Genomic DNA, 6,000 nt, shown 5'->3' with positions numbered 1-6,000 from the left:
AACGCGGGACTTCCGAGCGCAATGGTGGCACTCAATAAAGATCCTTTGGATTTGATGAAAGCCCTGAGGCAATTTGTCTGGGTTTCGGAGGAACTGATTCCTCCCGGTTTTTTAAAATGTTTTCGACTGGGACGAGAATGCTGATATTTTTCGAAGTAGTAATAACCTTTTGATTGTATTCAAAGTTTGCCCATGTGATAGGTTTCCGGTTCCAGGAAATGATTTTTACATTGGAATCCTTTGGTACAAGTAACGAGGCACTTATTTTGTTGACTTGACGATTGGTGGACGCCGGCAATCCGCTAGCAGTGGTTACATTGAATATAAATCATTTTGATTTCAGAAAAGCCCTGAGGCATTTTGCCCGCGCTTTGGAGGAACTGATTTTCTACAGATTTTTTATTGTAACCATCTGAAGCGAGGTTTCTGATATTTCAGTATAAGAGATATTTTTTTGCTTTCCTTGTCAATGAATTTGCAATCTTCCTTTTCACATTTGATGTTTGCTACCTCTGTGTTTTTGACATTTGCTACCTCTGCGCTGTTGCACACTTATTACCGAAATTGCTTTTTTTCACATCCGCGGCACTCAAATTCTCGGGCTGGGTAACTGGTTTTTGCTCTGGTGTAAACTTGTTTCAAAAAAATATCACAGTTCAAGTTGACTACTAGGCTGTTTTGTTTCAAATTTGGATTGAAAGTTATCTCTTCTCAATTTTTTTAAATCAAATTCGGAGCGTTGTTTTTGGTTTTACTCAAAAATGACTTCTGAAAAAGTCTAAATTGTTTGCTGTAGATGGATTTTTTTGGAAGAGGTTTGCTGTGATTTAGCCCTTGTCTGGTGAGAGGGCAGATTTTAGCGTACCGTTCACTGCGTTCCCATGCCGATTACATAAATCTCTTTGAATAACGGAAAAACGCAATTTTGCAATCAAATTTTCTCGGATTACCGCTTGTTCAATGTCTTCAATTCATTTTCATTTTGACGCCTGTTCTACAAAGCGATGATAAAAAGATTCCAGACCCTCCCTGTCGCCACATGATGAATTACATGCGTCTGGAAAAATATAACAATGAGCGAAATGAGCCTTTTTGTCGTTAATCATGAAAAAATCTCATTCTTTTGTTAACCAAGTCAAAAATTAAACGCTATTTAAAACTGTGAGTCTGAAATTTAAGCTTTCGCAATCAAAAAATTTATGATTTTTGTATTCGCTCATCATATAGTTATTGCCAAATTTTTGGCAATATCGTTTCAGATCAAGAGATATACCCGAAATAATTTTACCTGAAAATGCTTATTTTGGCGTCTGAAATCAGTTTTCATATAGATTCAACCGTTATACCGCCAAAAGTAACAAAAAGTACCTAATGAACCTAACCACAGAATTTAAACAAAAAACAATATATCTTGCACTTTTGGTTAATGTATTTTTTTAAAAAATTTTATATTTTAATTCGCTCTTTATAAAGTTATTGCTAAATTTTTGGCAATATCGTTTAAGATCAAGAGATCTACCCGAAATGCTTATTTTGGCATCTAAAATCAATTTTCAAATAATTTCAACCGTTATACCGCCAAAAAAAAACTCACTAATAAACCTATTTAAAGAAAGAAAAAAAAACAATATATCTTGTACTTTTTTAGGTTTTTTAACGTATTATTTTGCGTATCTAACGAAACAATTTTTGCACCTTCAACCTATATCGTACATTGCAATTTAAAAAAAAAATCTTTTTCATCGATTTGCAAGCTTGACTTTACTGTTCTTTTTCGTCAAGCTTACACATAATAGCCGCAATATGGGCTTCAAAATACGAATAGCCAATCATTTGATTACCACAAATGAAATTTCCTGGGATGTGTTTCAAAAAGAATAAACAAGCTTAAATTTAAAAAGCTACCTGCTCAAAGTTTTTCAGTTGCAAAAACTAAAATATTACGTTTTCGTATGATTTTTCAAAAACGTTCAACGAACTTGTACATAAAATTTGACAAAATTAAAATTTTCAACTCTATGGTTTAGGTTGTTATCTGAGTTTTTTCAGGCGTTGGAGATTGCGCCTCCAAACATGACTGCACCAACTTTTTTAGTTTCTGAGATATCAGGTTTTTTATGCTTTTCATATACAAATTTTCAGAGATTTTAAAATAAAAACTCTACAAAAACTGAAATTTTTAATCCTGTTAAAAGGTGCTGTCAAGTAACTTTTAGGTGTTTCCAGTTAAAATCTTCTTCTTCTTGTTCTGGGAGTTCGGCGTTTGTTACCTGTGTGCAGTTTCACTTTTTTGCAACTTGGCTCCTTTTCTCTATACTTATGACATGACTTCTCCACTGTCATTTTTATTAAATTCCTGCTCCTTTTTTGATAATTTTTTGATCGAGCTAGACGGTGGCTTGAGTTGGGTTGTAATTATTCCGAAAGTTGGTTGGAGTTCCAGTCCCAATACATTTCTGATCCTGTTTTTCCAGAAAGAAAAACTTTGCACCCTTACTTTCCGTTTGAATAAATAACTATTGCCATTGTTCGAAACAGTTGAATCTGCTTGTAATTACACTCAAAAAATGCTACTGTGGTGGGGTTTTAGTTTAAGGAAACGATTTTTGCATTAGGACGCTCTGGTACAAAAAAAATAGGCCCAAGGTTTGTTGAAGAAAGACGCGGGACTTCCGAGCGCAATGGTGGCACTCAATAAAGATCCTTTGGATTTGATGAAAGCCCTGAGGCAATTGTCTGGGTTTCGGAGGAACTGATTTCCTCCCGGTTTTTTAAAATGTTTTCGACTGGGATGAGAATGCTGATATTTTTCGAAGTAGTAATAACCTTTTGGTTGTATTCAAAGTTTGCCCATGTGATAGGTTTCCGGTTCCAGGAAATGATTTTTACATTGGAATCCTTTGGTACAAGTAAAGAGGCACTTATTTTGTTGACTTGACGATTGGTGGACGCCGGCAATCCGCTAGCAGTGGCTACATTGAATATAAATCATTTTGATTTCCGAAAAGCCCTGAGGCATTTTGCCCGCGCTTTGGAGGAACTGATTTTCTCCAGATTTTTTATTGTAACCATCTGAAGCGAGGTTTCTGATATTTCAGTATTAGAGATATTTTTTTGCTGTCCTTGTCAATGAATTTGCAATCTTCCTTTTCAAATTTGATGTTTGCTACCTCTGTGTTTTTGACATTTGCTACCTCTGCGCTGTTGCACACTTATTACCGTAATTGCTTTTTTTCACATCCGCGGCACTCAAATTCTCGGGCTGGGTAACTGTTTTTTGCTCTGGTGTAAACTTGTTTCCAAAAATATCACAGTTCAAGTTGACTACTAGGCTGTTTTGTTTCAAATTTGGATTGAAAGTTATCTCTTCTCAATTTTTTTAAATCAAATTTGGAGCGTTGTTTTTGGTTTTACTCAAAAATGACTTCTGAAAAAGTCTAAATTGTTTGCTGTAGATGGATTTTTTTGGAAGAGGTTTGCTGTGACATAGCCCTTGTCTGGTGAGAGGGCAGATTTTAGCGTACCGTTCACTTTGTTCCCATGCCGATTACATAAATCTCTTTGAATAACGGAAAAACGCAATTTTGCAATCAAATTGTCTCGGATTACCGCGTGTTCAATGTCTTCAATTCATTTTCATTTTGACGCCTGTTCTACAAAGCGATGATAAAAAGATTCCAGATCCTCCCTGTCGCCACATGATGATTTATATGCGTCTGGAAAAATATAACAATGAGCGAAGTGAGCCTTTTTGTCGTTAATCATGGAAAAATCTCATTCTTTTGTTAACCAAGTCAAAAAATAAACGCTTTTAAAAATGTGAGTCTGAAATTTAAGCTTTCGCAATCAAAAAATTTATGATTTTTGTATTCGCTCATCATATAGTTATTGCCAAATTTTTGGCAATATCGTTTCAGATCAAGAGATATACCCGAAATAATTTTACCTAAAAATGCTTATTTTGGCGTCTGAAATCAGTTTTCATATAGATTCAACCGTTATTCAAAAGTAACAAAAATTACTTTATCAACCTAACCACAGAATTTAAACAAAAAACAATATATCTTGCACTTTTGGTTAATGTATTTTTTAAAAAAATTTTATGATATTTTAATTCGCTCTTTATAAAGTTATTGCTAAATTTTTGGCAATATCGTTTAAGATCAAGATATCTACCCGAAATGCTTATTTTGGCGTCTAAAATCAATTTTCTTATAATTTCAACCGTTATACCGCCAAAAAAAAACTCACTAATAAACCTATTTAAAGAAAGAAAAAAAAACAATATATCTTGTACTTAAAGGCAAGTTTCACTATCTTGCCATTTTTTAGGTTTTTTAACGTATTATTTTGCGTATCTAACGAAACAATTTTTGCACCTTCAACCTATATCGTACATTGCAATTTAAAAAAAAATCTTTTTCATCGATTTGCAAGCTTGACTTTACTGTTCTTTTTCGTCAAGCTTACACATAATAGCCGCAATATGGGCTTCAAAATACGAATAGCCAATCATTTGATTACCACAAATGAAATTTCCTGGGATGTGTTTCAAAAAGAATAAACAAGCTTAAATTTAAAAAGCTACCTGCTCAAAGTTTTTCAGTTGCAAAAACTAAAATATTACGTTTTCGTATGATTTTTCAAAAACGTTCAACGAACTTGTACATAAAATTTGACAAAATTAAAATTTTCAACTCTATGGTTTAGGTTGTTATCTGAGTTTTTTCAGGCGTTGGAGATTGCGCCTCCAAACATGACTGCACCAACTTTTTTAGTTTCTGAGATATCAGGTTTTTTATGCTTTTCATATACAAATTTTCAGAGATTTTAAAATAAAAACTCTACAAAAACTGAAATTTTTAATCCTGTTAAAAGGTGCTTTCAAGTAACTTTTAGGTGTTTCCAGTTAAAATCTTCTTCTTCTTGTTCTGGGAAGTCGGCGTTTGTTACCTGTGTGCAGTTTCACTTTTTTGCAACTTGGCTCCTTTTCTCCATACTTATGACATGACTTCTCCACTGTCATTTTTATTGAATTCCTGCTCTTTATTTGATAATTTTTTGATCGAGCTAGACGGTGGCTTGAGTTGGGTTGTAATTATTCCGAAAGTTGGTTTAAGTTCCAGTCCCAATACATTTCTGATCCTGTTTTTCCAGAAAGAAAAACTTTGCACCCTTACTTTCCGTTTGAATAAATAGCTATTGCCATTGTTCGAAACAGTTGAACCTGCTTGTAATTACACTCAAAAAATGCTATTGTGATGGGGTTTCAGTTTAAGGAAACAACTTTTGCATTAGGACGCTCTGGTACAAAAAAAATAGGCCCAAGGTTTGTTGAAGAAAGACGCGGGACTTCCGAGCGCAATGGTGGCACTCAAAAAAGATCCTTTGGATTTGATGAAAGCCCTGAGGCAAATGTCTGGGTTTCGGAGGAACTGGTTTCCTCCCGGTTTTTTAAAATGTTTTCGACTGGGATGAGAATGCTGATATTTTTCGAAGTAGTAATAACCTTTCGATTGTATTCAAAGTTTGCCCATGTGATAGGTTTCCGGTTCCAGGAAATGATTTTTACATTGGAATCCTTTGGTACAAGTAAAGAGGCACTTATTTTGTTGACTTGACGATTGGTGGACGCCGGCAATCCGCTAGCAGTGGTTACATTGAATATAAATCATTTTGATTTCAGAAAAGCCCTGAGGCCTTTTGCCCGCGCTTTGGAGGAACTGATTTTCTCCACATTTTTTATTGTAACCATCTGAAGCAAGGTTTCTGATATTTCAGTATTAGACATATTTTTTTGCTCTCCTTGTCAATAAATTTGCAATCTTCCTTTTCAAATTTGATGTTTGCTACCTCTGTGTTTTTGACATTTGCTACCTCTGCGCTGTTGCACACTTATTACCGAAATTGCTTTTTTTCACATCCGCGGCACTCAAATTCTCGGGCTGGGTAACTGGTTTTTGCTCTGGTGTAAACTTGTTTCCAAAAAATATCTCAGTT

The sequence above is a fragment of the Symsagittifera roscoffensis genome, chromosome 4 (assembly GCF_963678635.1).
Source record: "Symsagittifera roscoffensis chromosome 4, txSymRosc1.1, whole genome shotgun sequence".
NCBI classification, from domain to species: domain Eukaryota; kingdom Metazoa; phylum Xenacoelomorpha; order Acoela; family Convolutidae; genus Symsagittifera; species Symsagittifera roscoffensis.
Note: the sequence above shows the minus strand (reverse complement) of the source record.